The 19,136-nt window shown below is 42.9% G+C and overlaps 1 long non-coding RNA gene across 1 annotated transcript; it reads right to left on the bottom strand.

The window, feature by feature from the left end:
* Positions 1 to 3,757: 3,757 nt before the first annotated feature.
* Positions 3,758 to 6,809, bottom strand: LOC117974125 (uncharacterized). Its single transcript, XR_004664267.2, has 2 exons — positions 6,574 to 6,809; positions 3,758 to 4,830 (listed from the first exon to the last, which is right to left on the bottom strand). It is a non-coding gene; the product is annotated as an uncharacterized LOC117974125 (long non-coding RNA).
* Between the last annotated feature and the right edge of the window lie 12,327 nt (positions 6,810 to 19,136).

Raw genomic sequence — 19,136 nt, 5'->3', positions numbered from 1 at the left:
GGCGAGCCACTGGGACCCCGCGTGGGGTCGCTGGGAACCGTGCGCTGGCTGGGAAGGTGGCAGGTGTCGTTTGGCGAGCCGCTAGGGCCCGTGGGCGCACTTGGAAGGTGCCAGGTGTCGTCTGGCGAGCCGCTGGGGCCTGTACACGTGCTGGGAAGATACCAGGTGTCATTTGGCGAGTCTCTGGGACCTCGCGCTGGGTCGCTGGGGCCCGAGCGTGCGCTGGGAAGGTGCAAGGTGTTGGTCGGCGATCAGCTTGAAACCCCGGGAGGGGTCGCTGCGAACCGTGCGCTGGCTGGGAAGGTGCCAGATGTCGTTTGGTGAGCCGCTGGGTCCCCGCGAGGGGTCGCTGGGGCCAGTGCCAACGCTGGGAAGGTGCAAGGTGTTGGTCGGCTAGCCGCTGGGTCCCCGCGAGGGGTCGCAGGGGCCCGTGCGCACGCTGGGAAGGTGCAAGGTGTTGTTTGGCGAGCTGCTGGGAACACGCGCTGGGCCGCTGGGGCCCAAGCGCGCGCTGGGAAGGTACTAGGTGTCGTTTGGCGAGCCTCTCGGACCCTGCGCGGGGTCGCTGGGGCCCGTGCATGCGCTGGAAGGGAGTCAGGAGTCATTTGGCGAGCCTCTGGGACCACGCGCTGGGTCGCTGGGGCCCGTGCACGCGCTGAGAAAGTGCCAGGTCTTGTTTGGCGAGCTAGTGGGACCCAGCGCGGGGTCGCTGGGGCCTGTGCGAGCGCTGGGAAAGAGCCAGTTGTCATTTGGTGAGCGGCTGGGGCCCGTGCTCTGGATCGCTTAGGCTCGTACGCGAGCCAAGAAGGTGCCAGGTGTCGTTTCGCAAGCCTCTGGGACCATGCGCTGGGTCGCTGGGGCCTGTGCGTGTGCTGGGAAGGTGCCAGGTGTCGTTTGGCGAGCCTCTGGGACCCCCGCTGGGTCGCTGGGGCCCGAGCGAGTGCTGGGAAGTTACTAAGTGTCGTTTATATATAAACTTATGGAAACTATAATAAGATCTAAAATGGAAAATTACCTATATGGTAACAATATCCTAGGAGACAGTCAGCATGGTTTTAGGAAAGGGAGATCGTGTCTAATTAACCTGCTTGACTTTTTTGAGGATGCAACATTGACAATGGATAATTGCAAAGCATATGACATCGTTTATTTAGATTTCCAGAAAGCTTTTGACAAAAAAAATTCAAGGAAATGCATGCACATGGATTATGGAGTGGTTAACATGTAGAAAACAGAAAGTACTGATTAGAGGAGAAACCTCAAAATGGAGCGAGGTAACCAGTGGTGTACCACAGGGATCAGTATTAGGTCCTCTGCTATTCCTAATCTACATTAATGATTTAGATTCTGGTATAGTAAGCAAACTTGTTAAATTTGCAGGAGGAGTGGCAAACACTGTTGCAGCAGCAAAGGTCATTCAAAATGATCTAGACAGCATTCAGATTTGGGCAGACACATGGCAAATGACATTTAATAGAGAAAAGTGTAAAGTATTGCACGCAGGCAATAAAAATGTGCATTATAAATATCATATGGGAGATGCTTAAATTGAAGAAGGGAACTATGAAAAACACCTAGGAGTTTATGTTGACTCAGAAATGTCTTCATCTAAACAATGTGGGGAAGCTATAAAAAAGGCCAACAAGATGCTCGGATATATTGTGAAATGTGTTGAATTTAAATAAAAGGAAGTAATGTTAAAACTTTACAATGCATTAGTAAGACCTCACCTAGAATACTGTGTCCAGTTCTGGTCACCTCGCTACAAATAGGATATTGCTGCTCTAGAAAGAGTGCAAAGAAGAGCGACCAGAAATATTCTGGGTTTAAAAGGCATGTCATATGCAGACAGGCTAAAAGAATCAAATCTATTCAGTCTTGAACAAAGAAGACTACGCGGTGATCTGATTCAAGCATTCAAAATCCTAAAAGGTATAGACAATGTCGACATGGGACTTCTTTAACCTGAAAAAAGAAACAAGGACCAGGGATCACAAATGGAGATTAGATAAAGGGGCATTCAGAACATAAAATAGGAGGCACTTTTTTACACAGAGAATTGTGAGGGTCTGGAACCAACTACCCAGTAATGTTGTTGAAACTGACACCCTGGGATCCTTCAAGAAGCTGCTTGATGAGATTCTGGGATCAATAAGCTACTAACAACCAAACGAGCAAGATGGGCTGAATGGCCTCCTCTTGTTTGTAAACTTTCTTATGTTCTTAAACAAGAGTAACATAAACTGAAGGCAAGTGGATCAGTGAAGCAGCAAGTAAATAGGAAAACAGAACAATGTATCTTTATGTATTCTGACACTGAAATAAGGCAGTGTTGTGTTACAGCCATTGTGTGCAGATTATTAATTAAAAGTGAAGGGCTCCTGAGTGGCGCATCCTGTAAAGGCACTCACCACAAAATAAGAAGGTTGTAAAGTGATTTTAAAACCAGATTTCTGTCATTAAGTGTGTTGCTTTCAGGGAGTTTATATAAAATGACTTATTAATTCACTTGTCCAACCTTTAAAAAATATAAAGTGATTTAGTTACAGAAATCTGGCTTTAAAAATCAGTTTCCGGGGGCTCACCAGGGGCGCATCCAGTAAAGGCTCTTCACATGGAGTGCAGGATGCACTGGGGAGGTGCCAGGGATAGTCTGGACGTCGCAAGTTCGAATCCAGGCTATTCCACAGCCGACCATGGACGGGAGCTCCCAGGGTGCGGCGCACAATTGGCCGAGCGTCAAATGGGGGAGGGAGGGTTAGGTCGGCCAGGGTGTCCTCAGCTCACCGCGCACCAGCGACCCCTGTAGTCTGGCAGGGTGCCTGCGGGCTTGCCTGTAAGCTGCCCGAGAGCTGCGTTGTCCTCCGACGCTGTAGCTCTTGGGTGGCTGCATGGTGAGCCCGCAGTGTGTGTAACACAGCAGGGAGGGGGTTAATCCTCCCTGCATGAAGAAAAACATGTGCGGAATGCACATTGTATTAATTGTTAATTGGTTTATTGTTAATTATCCCCTGCACCTGGTAGTTATTGTTAAATTAGGACCAGGTGCAGGGTATTTAAGAGAGGCAGCTAGTCTGCTCATTGCTGCTGAGTAGAAGGAGGCAGATGGTGTGCTCTGTCTCCGAGCAGTAATACTGAAGTAAGTGCCGTGTCAAACCTGTGTGGTTTTAGTCTGTGGGTTTTGTTTAGTGGGGAAACGGCTTAGCCGTCCCACTTTATAGTATAGGTGTTCCCGAGTTTTAATTAGCGCTCCGAAGGAGCTAGGTATTTGTTTTTGTTTTGTATTTTGTTTATTATTTGTATTATTAAAAGTGCGCGGAAGCGCTGAACCCCCAATTTCTGTGTCTGGGTCAATCTGTAAAGGGGCAACGAACCAAAAGTGGTGCAAGTTATCACATGTGAAAAAAGCGGTCGGCTGACGGCACACGCTTCGGAGGACAGTGTGTGTTCGTCTTCGCCCTCCCGAGTCAGCGCAGGAGTGGTAGCGGTGAGCTGAGCTTAACAAAATAATAATTGGCCATTCTAAATTCTGAGAAAATAATAAAAAAAAATAATAATTGGCAACGACTAAATTATTTTTAAAAAATAAATATATATCACTTTCCCACCCAGTTCTTATTTTGCACCAGGGTTAGGGTTATGTGTTTAGGTTATGGTTAAATTATAAAATAAAATGTATTGACATCAATGTAAAGTCTCCCTAAGTGTATGTTACTGAGCTATATAAACATACTTAAACACACAGTCATGACAAGTGTTTCATGCAGCAAAAGCTTTTATTGCATTCAAACAGCAGGGATTACAGGAGAAATGATGCATTGCATTTTCATTCTGTACATCTCAACATAAGGAATTACCAAGAGGGTCAATTTACCACAAATTCATACAAATATCACTTCTCTGGTCAAGACAATCTGTATTATTTTGACACAAGTATACTTTCAGTATAGTTAGGTTTTTTTCATGGGCTACCACAGAAGAATAAAAAGTTAACAGACAACTACGTGGTTTTATAAAGCAGTAAGTGGTGCAGAGAGAGCAGGTTATTCACAGCAGAGTTTAAACTCTGTCAGTGAACCCAAATACAGAAGGAGCTTCCGAGCCCTCAAAATGTATAGGCAGCTTTCTTTGATTACACTCTAGAATTATATATCTTTGTTCGTTTGTATTTTCGGCAGTGTAGATACAATTTGGGGGGTTTGCGTTTGGGTCTGTTTTCTTACAATCCACCATTCTGAATAGGTTTGTGCTCTTAAACAAATTTGAGTTAGGAATCTGGACACCTGCATTTCTGCACACACTGATTACTTCCTGCGGGTTAGAGAATACAAAAGAGTTTATAGGTTGGCAAGTTTTGCGTCTTTGTCTTACTTTAGTTGTGCAGAAACTGTCGCTACCTTGTTCATTTTTAGATGCAAGGTGTCTGCGTTTAAAATTTCTGAAATTTTTATTTTTTATGGGGTCATCACAGGTGCACTGGTAGCTGGAGAAGGAGCCAACAGCACTTAAGAGCTGGTTGGGGTAAACCCCACTCGGGAAGGAGCGAGACTCGCTCCATTCTCGGGGATCTGCCCACAGAGAGAGCTGACACCCGTCCATCACAGTGAAGGAGCTGAAGGCTCCACTCCAACCAGCTTCCAGCAGCTTCTTCTCTCTGAGGGAATGCAGCTCCAGCTGCTCCCCAGTCTCTGGGTGAGAGAGGCGGGCACAGGGCTCCTGGGCACCAGCATCAGAACCACCGAACGATGGAATCTTTACAGACTGGATGCAGGAAGCAGCCAGAATCACCAAGGACACCAAGAAGAGGCTCTTCAACATCTTTGACATCAGCTGCAGAAAGATGTATACATATATAGTACAAGAAGGATTGAATTTAGACTGGTATCAGAATTAAATTAGAATATATATATATATATATATATATATATATATATATATATATATACAGTATATGTGTGTGTGTGTGTGTGTGTGTGTTACATAAATGCAAGTGTACATTCAGTATTTGTTACATAAATAAATGAAAACATCAAAAATTGTAATACTACCAGTATTGGACATCACAAAAACATATCTTTCCAAATAATTATATATTTTTCTAAGTTTTAGATGTTCAGATTTATTCACACCCTGTAAATTAAAATGCAATTATTTTGGACAGATACAGTAGTCTCTGGAATTATTCATACCCTTGATACAATGTAAATGAAAGTTGGTTTTGGCAAAATAAATGCAAGTTTACATCCAGCATTTGTTGCATAAATAAATGAAAACATGAAAACTATCAGTATTGGATATTGGGGAAAAATGGGGTATTATTTTGGATATGTTTTTGCGATGTCCAATACTGAGTCTTTTTCATGTTTTCATTTATTTATGCAACAAATACTGAATGTTCACTTGCATTTATTTTGCTAAAACCAATTACAGTGTTCCCTTGTTGTGTCACCCCCCCTTTATAATCCCACCCTTGCTTACCGCCAGCTATTCTTTCTGAACAAATATCCACCAATATAAAACAGTGCAGATTTTCCCCGTTATATCGCCCCCCCCACTGTCTGCCAACCGCCAACTTCCCAAGCCTAGCAAACATATATAGAAGCATTGTAATTCACCTCGTTGTAGCGCCAGCGAAATAATAATGACCAATTAAAATGCAGACAATATACAATTAACATGTCTCATGTACATACGTAATTACAAAACTGCAAAGCAAAAATACAAGTACAAAATGGCAGCTTGATCCTGGCTGCATTTTACACCAGAGCAAAATAAACAAATCTCCATAGCATCTAAAAAAATAAGACAGCAAGGCATCGCAAATGTTTTTTCAACAAAGTTACTGTAAACGTTCAAATGTTAAATATTGATGGCTGTAATCCTAAAACATACAGCAATTAACATAGCCTATGTAAGGTCTCGGGTCGATTAGTTTCATCTGAAAGACTGACACAGCCTAAAATACCGGTGACTTTTATATAAACCACAGTAAAAAAAAAAAAAAGTACCTGTACAGTAAAAGGTTTGTTACGTGCAGGTTTTGCATAAATTAAGCCTAACAAATGTTTAAAGCTGAGTATTTCGTTTTTAAAAAGTCTGAATGTACACATGTTTTTCTTTGTTTGAACCACTGTACTTAAATGGCAATGTTGTATAAGCTACTTAAGGCATGATTGAGCACCATAATGTATATGTTGTTGTTGTTGTTTTTTTTGTTTTTCTAACTTTATTGCCAGTTTTGACCATGGCCCTTACCAGGTGGTACAAAGAGGGTTGACTGCACATTGTATTTAGGGTATTAATAGTTCTGGAGGCTACTGTATGTTTTTGCGATATCCAATACTGATAGTCTTCCAATTTTTCATGTTTTCATTTATTTATGCAACAAATACTGAATGTACACTTGCATTTTTTGCTAAATACAAATTTGTATACATCTTATCAAGGGTATGAATAATTCTGGAGGCTACTGTATATATGAATTTATAGTTATCATTAAACAGATATGAAGTGCGTTCAATTGCTCTTCGAAAATAGGTGCTCTTTAATGAATCACAATTAGTCACTACTTACTCAGTGTAGAGCTGTCTTGTTCAACAGGTACCAAGTGGGGGTCGCTTCAGTCACGCAGCAGAGAAAGCAGTTTGTCTTCTGTGCTCGATGAAGTTAGTGAAAAAGGCAAGGCTGCTCAGTGAATATATACTGAAACTGTGGCAAAAAAGCTTGTGGTTTCCGGTCATGAGGTTTACCAAGGAGGAAAGTGATAACGAGATCTCTTTTTTGTGGTTTTCTTATTTTTAAGTGCCTTAAACAAGAAGAATATTATTAGTATTATGATGATGAAGAAGAAGAAGGACTCCTGATTCAGTGCAATGTTAACAGCTTCACTTATTTAGGTATTAAAATCCAACCCATGCTTAATCAGCTAAGTAAAGATAATTTTGTAGACGTTTTAAAGAAAATTGAAAATTATTTCGAAAGATGGACACCCTTACTTCTCTCTTTACATGGTAGAATTTCAGTAATTACGATGAATATCCTTCTTGTTTTTCATGTTATCTCTTTCACCACCAATTAATTACTTTAAGCAGGTGTGACTCTGTACTTTCTAAATTTACCTGGAGAGGCAAACAACCCAAGAATTTGGCCATCAGTTTTACAACTTCCAAAAAGACTTGGAAGTTTGGTTGTTCCTAATTTTAAACTTTATTATTGGGCCTTGGATGAACCCAGAGTCTTTGGAGCCTTGTCAAAAAATTGAAGCCTCACTGGTATCACCACGACTGCTTCAAGACATTCCCTTTTCCGAACATACAAGATTTAAAGAACACCTATTCTCTCCCTGAATCTTCATATTTTACAATATGTACTTATGGCTCATTTCAGTTATTCGTGCTTGTAGAATACATAAGAACATAAGAAAGTTTACAAACGAGAGTAGGCCATTCAGCCCATCTTGCTCATTTGGTTGTTAGTAGCTTATTGATCCCAGAATTGTATCAAGCAGCTTCTTGAAGGATCCCAGGGTGTCAGCTTCAACACCATTACCGGGGAGTTGGTTCCAGACCCTCACAATTCTCTGTGTAAAAAAGTGCCTCCTATTTTCTGTTCTGAATGCCCCTTTATCTAATCTCCATTTGTGACCTTCGGTCCTTGTTTCTTTTTTCAGGTCGAAAAAGTCCCCTTGGTTGACATTGTCAATACCTTTTAGAATTTTGAATGCTTGAATCAGATCACCGCGTAGTCTTCTTTGTTCAAGACTGAATAGATTCAATTCTTTTAGCCTGTCTGCATACAACATGCCTTTTAAACCTGGGATAATTCTGGTTGCTCTTCTTTGCACTCTTTCTAGAGCAGCAATATCCTTTTTGTAACAAGGTGACCAGAACTGAACACAATATTCTAGGTGAGGTCTTACTAATGCATTGTAAAGTCTTGTTGCCCTTTTTTATAGCTTCCCCACATTGTCTAGATGAAGACATTTCTGAGTTAACATAAACTCCTAGGTCTTTTTCATAGATTCCTTCTTCAATTTCAGTATCTCCCATATGATATTTATAATGCACATTTTTATTGCCTACGTGCAGTACCTTACACTTTTCTCTATTAAATGTCATTTGCCATGTGTCTGCCCAGTTCTGAATGCTGTCTTGATCATTTTGAATGACTTTTGCTGCTGCAACAGTGTTTGCCACTCCTCCTATTTTTGTGTCGTCTGCAAATTTAACAAGTTTGCTTACTATACCAGAATCTAAATCATTAATGTAGATTAGGAAGAGCAGAGGATAATACTGATCCCTGTGGTACACCACTGGTTACCTCGCTCCCATACAATGGCAAACTGGTTTTCTTTTACTACACCATAAAAAAAAAAACTAAACACATTTCTGCAACACTTTTGGAACATTTTATTGTTTTAGTGTTATCTGAATGCTTTGGTGTTTTAAGAAAAAAAAAAACACCCTGATGTAGGGCAGCAGTGTGGAGTAGTGGTTAGGGTTTTGGACTCTTGACCGGAGGGTCGTGGGTTCAATCCCTGGTAGGGAACACTGCTGCTGTACCCTTGAGCAAGGTACTTTACCTAGATTGCTCCAGTAAAAACCCAACTGTATAAATGGGTAATTCAGTAGTTCGGGACAAACACCAATCACAAAATGTTTTAGTACAAATATTTATTGTAGAGAATGCGGAGTATGCGATTTAACAGAAGTATGCTGTATATACACATTCATTTGGCATCAAACCTAACTTGGTTTGAGGGTTCGCTGCCTGGCCAACTGGACGAGGCTGAGACCCCCATTTGATAAAACATAAAAACTGTTATTAAGAAAGGTGGAGATGGGGAGGTGGTGGGTTACGATGAAATCAAAACGCAACTGAGAGATAAGTGAAGAGGGTATTTATAGTGCTAACAATTTAAATTAGCTAATATGTAAATTGAATGATTCAATTTGGTGATGCGGAGATTGGTGTCTGACCCTCCTCCCGAACTTTAATTATAAATTTCATTTCAGTAGTTCGGGACAAACACCAATCACAAAATGTTTTAGTACAAATATTTATTGTAGAGAATGCGGAGTATGCGATTTAACAGAAGTATGCTGTATATACACATTCATTTGGCATCAAACCTAACTTGGTTTGAGGGTTCGCTGCCTGGCCAACTGGACGAGGCCGAGACCCCCAAAAAGAACAAGCCGGTCTCAATGCCACAATTAGAATTGAATATAGCCCACTTGAAGGTTTAGCCAACCTTTAACAAATGATCATCAGCACGCAGGAGAGGAAAACAAAACCCATTTTTGGGAAATAAACCTCTGGGAATCCATGGCTGATTCGATTGCCCTTCCTCCAGGCAGGCTACTAACACTTAAGAGCACATTTCTGTAAAAGCATTTTTAGGCTCCATAATATTTGTTATAATGTAAACTTGGTAAGCACTGGAGGATCAACGACCCAACCGTTTGATAAGAGAGTCTGGAACTCAGTGGGAAAAAGCTGCTACGATTCTGAAGGAAGGACCGGAAAACTGCTCAGCTGCGAATCCGGACCTGGAAATAAATCAGGTGAAAGAAGAACAAATGTTGGGTGACGATTGTTCAGTTTTCATTAATAAACAGCGGGCCTGAGGGTGATGCGCCCTGAGAAAGATGGAGATGGACAAGAGAGAAAGGGGTCATATGGGCCAACATGGGATTTATAAACAAAATTGAAAAGTTTTCTCTAATCTTCCAGGTCCGTTTTACTTCTTTTGAGCAGGAAGGAAAGGGTATCAGATGAGGGGATTGCTAGGTCAGAGATTAAGGGGCGAATCTGGGGGTTGAATTTGAGAGCGATGTAGACTCCCAGCACCTATGGGAACCCAAGAAGGCTAAGAGAAAGAGCTGTAAGGTTTTATCTAAAACAGGCAGGAGTAGGATTATAGGAATAATGCTGAATTCGTTGGGCCATGGAGCAGAAAACCAATTTTCCCTTGTAGTATCCTCCAAAGCCAAGAGAGGGAGCTGCATCTTTGAACGGCTGAATGTCTTTGTGCAGCAGGAGACAGTTGTCGTAAAAGAAAGTACTGACATTCCTTTCTTTTAGTAGGAGCACCCACAGGCGGAGTTCCTTGCGAAAAAAAAAAAGGAACCAAACCATAAGTATGACATCATTGAGGGAATCGACAGAAAGGATCAAATATAGAGAAGGTAGGAGATAAAAGCTCTGCCTCGAGGATTTATCCTCATTGCGTACAAATTGCAAAGCATATGACATGGTTTATTTAAATTTCGAGAAAGCTTTTGACAAAGTCCCACATAAAAGATTAATTTCTCATATTGAACGCAGTAGGGATTCAATGAAATGCATGCACGTGGACTAGGGAGTAGTTAACATGTAGAAAACAGAAGGCCTCCAGAGTATGCAGTATTGCGGCCCTGACTGATATTCAAAGAAATGGGAATGGTTTTGAAAGTGTTTGAATAAACTGCCGGTAAGCTGAAAGAAGAAAAGCATCTCACAGAGAAGAGACCACTATGGGGTCGTGCTGGACACCCATGGCGGCCGGGGAGGTCACTGCAGGGGCCTGCTGAATGCCTGCAGTGAGGGGAGGGTAACCTAAAAGGTTACATTTGGAAGACCGCAGAGGCAAGGAATAGAAGGGGGCAGTGGGGCCCTGTTGAAGCTCGCAGCTGGTAGAAAACCGTTTGACAGAGAAGGGAGCACTATGGGGGCCTGCTGGACGCCCATAGTGGCCAGCGAGGTCACTGCAGAGGCCTGCAGTGATGGGGGGTGGGGAATGCGGGAGCAGCCGCACCCAACTGTAATTACTGATTAGGAGAGACATCAAAAATAGAGCAAGGTAACCAGTGGTGTATTACAGGGATCAGTATTAGGTCCTCTGCTATTCCTAATCTACATAATGATTTAGATTATGGCATAGTAAGCAGACTTGTTAAATTTGCACACAACACAAAAATAGGTGGAGTGGCAAACACTGTTGCAGCAGCGAAGGTCGTTCAAAATGATCTAGACAGCATTCAGAACTGGGCAAGCACATGGCAAATGACATTTAATAGAGAAGTGTAAAGTACTGCACACAGGCAAGAAAAATGTGCATTATAAATATCATATGGAAGATACTGAAAGTGAAGGAATCTTTGAAAAAGACCTAGGAGTTTATGTTGACTCAGATATGTCTTCATCTAGACAATGTGGGGAAGCTGTAAAAAGGCCAACAAGATGCTCGGATATATTGTGAAAAGTTTTGAATTTAAAATCAAGGGAAGTAATGTTAAAAATGTACAATGCATTAGTAAGACCTCACCTAGAATACTGTGTTCAGTTCTGGACACTTCATTAAAAGAAAAAGGATATTGCTGCTCCAGAAAGAGTGCAAAGAACAGCGACCAGAACTGTCCCGGATTTAAAACACATGTCGTATGCAGACAGGCCAAAAGAAAAGAAGCTATTCAGACTTGAACAAAGACTACGCGGTGATTTGATTCAAGCTTTCAAAATCCTAAAAGGTATTGACAACGTCAACCCAGGAGACTTTTTGAACCAGGAGTCACAAATGGAAATTAGACAAAGGGGCATTCAGAACAGAAAATAGGAGGCACTTTTTTACATAGAAAATTGAGGGTCTGGAACCAACTTAGTAATGTTGAAGCCGACACCCTGGGATCCTTCTTGATGATACTCTGAGATCAATAAGCTATTAACAACCAAACGAGCAAGATGGGCTGAATGGCATCCTCTTGTTTGCAAATCCTCCCATGCTCCCATGTAGTTTAAATGGACTAGGAGGGACAGAAGATTGCGTTTAGTAGGGGGGGGGTGGGGGGGGGGGGGGGGACAGGCTCAATGGGCATGATTTTAAATGTGTTTGATATATTGGCTTTAGCCAGTCATGCGTTTTTCCCAGCAATTTTGATTAAGAATATGGCGTGGTCGATTTGCATATTGCAGGGAGCAATCTTCGTGAGGGACTGTTGATGCTGGGTGTGGTGGAGTTACGGTGAGCGAAAATGAAGGAAGTTACAGGCAGAATAGCACAGGTTCCTTCAATGAAGTTATTACAAATCTGGCAAAACAATCTCTGGATACAAATGCTCAAAACTGCCGATGAGCAGTGAGGGAAGGGAACCAGAAAGGTTAGGGAACCTGCAGTGAGAGAAGGGAACCAGAAAGGTTATAGTTAGAGGTGAAGGGAGCAGTATGGGGGCCTGCTGGACGCCCATAGTGGCCAAAGAGATCACTGCAGGGGCCTGCTGGACGCCTGCAGTGAGGGAAGGGAACCAGAAAGGTTATAGTTAGAGGTGAAGGGAGCACTATGGGGGCCTGCTGGACGCCCACAGTGGCCAAAGAGGTCATTGCAGGGGCCTGCTGGACGCCTGCAGTGAGGGAAGGGAGCCAGAAAGGTTATAGTTGGAGGTGAAGGGAGCACTATGGGGGCCTGCTGGACGCCCATAGTGGCCAAAGAGGTCATTGCAGGGGCCTGCTGGACGCCTGCAGTGAGGGAAAGGAACCAGAAAGGTTATATTTGGAGGTGAAGGGAGCACTATGGGGGCCTGCTGGACGCCCATAGTGGCCAAAGAGATCACTGCAGGGGCCTGCTGGACGCCTGCAGTGATGAGGGGGTGTAACCAGAAGGTTACAGATGCATATTATACAACAGTGGCGGGTGTCGAAACCCCAGGATAGATCGCGGGAGCAGCCGCTCCTAACTGTAAAAACAATCTCTGGATACAAATGCTCAAAACTGCTGAAGCACAGAAAGAAAAGCATTTCACAGAGAAAGTATCACTATGAGGGCCTGCTGGACGCCCATAGTGGCAAAAGAGGTCACTGCAGGGGCCTGCTGGACGCCTGCAGTGAGGGGAGGTAACCTGAAAGGTTATAGGTGGAGCCAGAATGCTCAGGAACTGCTAAATGAGCCTTTGATTGACAGGTGCGATGGTCCTGCTTTCGGATTTTTCCGGTAGTAGAAGCGCTTCGTGGAGATGCAGTCGGTGCGGGGGAGGTGTTTCAAGTCCGCTTATAATACGCGGAAATTGGGCTTGCTTCTTGAGTCGCGGGTTAGAATTTGTAAAAACACCCATACTGACATGGGTTGGGCTTGTTTTGTGATACTTGGCAACACTGGGTAAAGCAACGATCAGTGCTGACGTCATAGCGCCTGCGACGGGAAGGATGAAATAAAGTAAACAAATTCTCCTTACGTGCTGTAGATTTGAATGGGATGTTGTTGCTACGAAAATAAAGCTGGAGCCGGGAGATCATCCAGTCTCTGATGCCAGGAGTTGCGGAGGAACGAGTGGCCAGGCGGGAGCCACAGCAGACAGGAGAAGCTGACATCTGGGCAGAGAAGTTTGGAGTGGTAATACCGCCGACCGAAGTTGTGGTGGAGTTGGCCCGGGAAGGGCTGGTTGAACTGGTTGCGTGGATCTCGGCTCCGGGGAAACAGCAAACAGATCGTCATACGTCGAAACGGAATAATCCAGACTGCAGACCATGATGCGTGCATGTACGATGAAATCAAAACGCAACTGAGAGATAAGTGAAGAGGGTATTTATAGTGCTAACAATTTAAATTAGCTAATGTGTAAATTGAATGATTCAATTTGGTGATGCGGAGATTGGTGTCTGACCCTCCTCCCGAACTTTAATTATAAATTTCATTTGTATGTAAAAAATAATGTGATATCTTGTAACAATTGTAAGTCGCCCTGGATAAGGGTGTCTGCTAAGAAATAAATAATAATAATAATAATAAAATAGGCCTTAGAAAATAAATAAATAACATATTTATTTATTTAACCTTGGATTTTGCATGTTAATGCTATCCCTTTAGAAATGTTAAAATTAGTCAGTGTTTTATTATTATTATATCTCAAAGTAAAGAACACACAGCATCCATCCATCTGTAACCGCTTAATCCTATAGAGGGTTGCGGTGAGCCAGAGCCTAACCCGGCAGACATAGGGTGCAAGGCGGGACTTCACCATGGATGGAACGCCAGTCCATCGCAGGGCAAGAACACACAACATATCTCAATAAAATAGTTGGACATTATGAAAACACATCATAATCTTCAGTGAGTTTTATTTTTAAACAGTGTGTTTAACTGGTAAACATATAAGAATACTTCATCTGTTCTCAATCTTTTTACTTTGTAGAGGGTTAGTCTCTTCTCTATATTGTCGTTTCATAAAACATACTTTAAAACATCTGACAGTCTTAACTATTTGGGACAGAGAACTCTGTAAATTTGGCATTACTCCTGATTGGGATATAGGGTAGTGTGAATGTCGGTGTTGATTGCTCACGTTTGGAATGTGGGGGTGTTTACTGAGTAATTGAATCACATCACTAGTATATAGGGGAAGAAGGTGTACTGTCTTTGGTCGAGCGAGTGGAGAGAGAGCGAGCAGGTCCGTGTTTTGTTTATTGTTTTGCTTTGTGCTGTCACTAAAAAAAAAACATTGAAACCTACCATCTCGCCTCCGGGTCTGTCACAGGTGCAAAAATACTTTTGTCTCTTCAAAAAATTTAGCACACCAACTCATTCATTTTAACTTTATAAATAGAGCTTACACCACTCCACACAAGCGTTTTCAAATCAAAATGAATAGATCCTTTTTGTACCATTCGGGAGTGCTCAGTTGTGTGTAATTTTTGGGAACGTGTGGCTATCACTGTCTCCAAATTTTTTAAGACTGAAATTCAGCCGACACCTACCCTATTTCAACTAAACGATGATTTTAAACTTTGTCTGTCCTTGGTAAATTGTAGGCTCCTTCTAGCCGCTGTTACAGCTGCAACGAAAACTATTTTATAGTTCTTATTCTCTCCTGACCTTCCTCTATTTTATATTTAGCTAGTATTACATCTTCAGTCCATGTTGCATGTTTAGAAACATTCTCACGAGAAAATGGAAAAAATGAATATCCCTCAGGCTTCTTTACTCCATACACCTGCTTCCCCAAGTCAAGCAATGTAGATGTTTTGACTAGGAAATCAAGTCCTAAAACTAAAGGCTGAGCTAAATGAGCATCATCCATTATGTAGGTGTCTACAGACCAAAACTCTCCATGAAGATTATAAGTCAGACGAAACTTGCCCAGTGCAGTATATGCCTGACCATTGGCCAACACAAAAGACTTCTCTGTACTTGGAGATAAATGATCCTTTGATTGACAAAGCTGTAACCAAAGATTATTCCTCATTAAAGTGTACGTACATCCAGTGTCAATCAATGCTAAACCTTCCCACCCCCGCACAGATAGCTTCAAAGCCAACAATGAAAGATGGCCATTACCAGTGGGTGCTAATTGAGGAGTGCTTGCATTGTTTATGACAGACATATCAGCTGCTATTCTAACTGATCCTTTCAACGGCTTCTTTGCCCCTCTCTCAGTTTTTGCATTTACTTTCCCCCAATACTCTTTCTGAGAGGACCAATCCCTTTCTACCATGGCCCCAACTCTCACCAAATCTGCCACCGACGACACCGACCCCCTAATAAAACTTGCTAGCTTGGGGTTTGCATTGCCCAAAATTCTATCTACTATTTCCGCCTCTGTCATACCCGGACGCCACTTAAGACAAAGTGCTCGGTAATCGTATGCAAAATCTCTTACACTTTCAGCTGGATCTTGAACCCGATCACCCAATCTGTAACGTCTCCTGTTTTGCTGAATTTATGGCAAATCTAAATTCGGGCAACCATTGATCCCACAACTGCTGATTTTGACCCACAAAGGAAGCTATCATCGGCTTCAGAGTTCTGTTGACTCTCTCCGTAAGATTAGACTGAGGGTGATAACTTGTAGTAAGTTTTCGTGTAACACCCCACTTTTTGCAAACCTCAATCAGAACACCACTGGTAAATTGAGCTCCTCTGTCAGACACCAGGTACTTTGGTGTCCCCCAGCGCGTAAAAATCTCCTGAGTTAAAAGCTGCACAATGCGATGAGTCTTTCCATCACGCAGTGGGAATACCTCCACCCACTTGGTGTAATAATCCACAATCACCACCAAGCAAGTATTACCTTTCTTACTGCGTGGGAAAGGCCCCATCAAGTCAATTCCTAGCATGTAACCTGGCTCTTCCACGGTCGTGGACTGTAAAAACCCTGCAGGTTTCTGATTTGATGGCTTGTATATTTGACAAGCTATACACTCCTTAACATGCTTTGTAACATCTCGCCTAATTGTAGGCCACCATGCTACCTCCAACACACGAAGCAGAGTCTTCATCCTACCCAGATGCCCACTCAATGGGTTGTCATGATAGTATTGTAAAAATATGGTAATTAATGACTCGGGAACAACCACTTGGTAGCGCTGACCCTCACCTCTGGGTAGAGACATTCTCCTATACAACACCCCCTGTTCAACCACAAACCCTATACGGTCAGACCGCTGACCGTCCATCTTCTTCTTCAATTCTTGAAGGTTAAGATCTTGAGCCTGAGCCTCTGCGATCTCACTCATTTCAGAGGGCATATCAAGAACGGCAACATGCTTTTTTTCCTCTGAAAAAACGGCAAGTCCTGCCTTTTCTATCTGAGGAGATCGAGACAAGGCATCTGGTACTACATTTAAACTTCCCTTTCGATATACAACTCGAAATGTATACGATTGGAGACGCAAAGCCCAACGAGTTAGGCGGGACGTCACTTTAGGAGAATTAAAAACCCAAGTTAAAGCAGCATGATCTGTCACAACCTCAAATTCCACCCCTTCCAGGTAATGCTTCCATTTCTCAATGGCCCAGATAACCGCCAAGCATTCCTTCTCGGATGTGGAATAGTTAGATTCAGGTTTTGTTAAAACACGAGATGCATAAGCAACAACCCACTCGTTTTCTGAGCACCCCTGAGCCAGAACAGCTCCTAATCCCACATCACTGGCATCAGTATACACCCGGAACGGTTTCATTAAATCAGGGTGGGACAACACAGGAGCTCTCTGCAAGGCTTCCTTTAATTGTTCAAAGCTATCTTGCTCAGCTTTCGACCACACCCAGCTCACCCCCTTCTTTTTCAGCCGATTCAGTGGAGCAGCTTTATCAGCAAATCGCGGAATAAACTTGTGATACCACCCAACCAACCCCAGGAACCTTTGCAGCCCCCTGAGATTGGTCGGTGCTGGGTACTCCTTTATTGCCCCAACTTTATCTGTATCTACAGACACCCCATTTCCTGATACTATATGACCCAGGAACTTAAGTGAAGGTTGAAAGAAATGACACTTGGCTAAGTTGAGGGTGAGATTGGCTTGATCCAGGGCTTGAAATACAGATGCCAGATCTCGCACATGCTGCTCTTTAGTGGGAGAGTACACAATGATATCATCTATGTATACAAAGCAACTGTTACCCTTCAGGTTTACCAGCACTTGTTCCATCAGACGTTGGAACGACGCTGCAGCATTCTTCAAACCGAAAGGCATCACCTTAAACTGATACAGACCGAAAGGAGTAATAAAAGCTGTTTTTGGTTTACTTTGATCATTCATAGCCACCTGCCAGTAACCAGAACGCAAATCTAAGGAACTAAAAACTGCGGCTCCCTCTAATGATTCCAAAATGTCATGAACTCTGGGCATGGGATATGCATCAAGGTCAGTTTTCTTATTTACCCCTCGGTAATCAACACAGAACCTAAATGTCCCATCCTTTTTTTCGGTCAAAACCACAGGTGCGGCCCAGGCTGAAGCAGACGGTTCTACAATGCCATCCTGTAGCATTTGATCAAGATGTTGCTTTATAATGGTTTTTTTGTGTTCCGATACTCGATAAGCTCGGACACGCACTGGAATCTCATCGGTAGTAAGTATCACATGGTGGATTAAGTCTGTCTTTCCCAAACGGGAAGTACAAACTGACGGCCACTGCAGCATCAGTGGTTCCAACAACCTTTGCCCTTCAATCGTAACATTCAATTCTAATATCGGTCTCTCTCTTAATCCCAGATCTAGCTCTTTCCTCACCACCTTAGTGGGAACTGCCACAAAAAGCTGTACCATTAGCTGCCACTCTGCCCCCCACACATTCTCACGAGAAAATGGAAAAAATGAATATCCCTCAGGCTTCTTTACTCCATACACCTGCTTCCCCAAGTCAAGCAATGTGGATGTTTTGACTAGGAAATCAAGTCCTAAAACTAAAGGCTGAGCTAAATGAGCATCATCCATTATGTAGGTGTCTACAGACCAAAACTCTCCATGAAGATTATAAGTCAAACGAAACTTGCCCAGTGCAGTATATGCCTGACCATTGGCCAACACAAAAGACTTCTCTGTACTTGGAGATAAACGATCCTTTGATTGACAAAGCTGTAACCAAAGATTATTCCTCATTAAAGTGTACGTACATCCAGTGTCAATCAATGCTAAACCTTCCCACCCCCGCACAGATAGCTTCAAAGCCAACAATGAAAGATGGCCATTACCAGTGGGTGCTAATTGAGGAGTGCTTGCATTGTTTATGACAGACATATCAGCTGCTATTCTAACTGATCCTTTCAACGGCTTCTTTGCCCCTCTCTCAGTTTTTGCATTTACTTTCCCCCAATACTCTTTCTGAGAGGACCAATCCCTTTCTACCATGGCCCCAACTCTCACCAAATCTGCCACCGACGACACCGACCCCCTAATAAAACTTGCTAGCTTGGGGTTTGCATTGCCCAAAATTCTATCTACTATTTCCGCCTCTGTCATACCCGGACGCCACTTAAGACAAAGTGCTCGGTAATCGTATGCAAAATCTCTTACACTTTCAGCTGGATCTTGAACCCGATCACGCAACCTTTTCTCCACCTCAGTTAAATAATCTGTGGGAAGAAAAGCCTCAATAAAAGCAGTTTTGAAAAGTGCCCATGTCTGAATTTTATGGCGTTCTGCAATCCACCAACTCTTTGCAGAACCCTTTAACACTGTTGACAGTGTAGCTAAGATTTCTGATTCAGTCATGGTTACTACCGACAAGAAATCCTGGCAGGCATCTATAAAACTCAATACATCAGTGGAACCTTCACCCTCTCCAAAAACTGGAAAACTTAGTTTAATAGGTGGTTTATAATTATATGCACGGGATCTAACACTTTCAGTCACCATAGGTCTCAGTGACAAAGCTTCCAAAGAGC

Source organism: Acipenser ruthenus, chromosome 17 (assembly GCF_902713425.1).
Source record: "Acipenser ruthenus chromosome 17, fAciRut3.2 maternal haplotype, whole genome shotgun sequence".
NCBI lineage: Eukaryota > Metazoa > Chordata > Actinopteri > Acipenseriformes > Acipenseridae > Acipenser > Acipenser ruthenus.
This window is presented reverse-complemented; position numbering and strand designations above follow the sequence as displayed.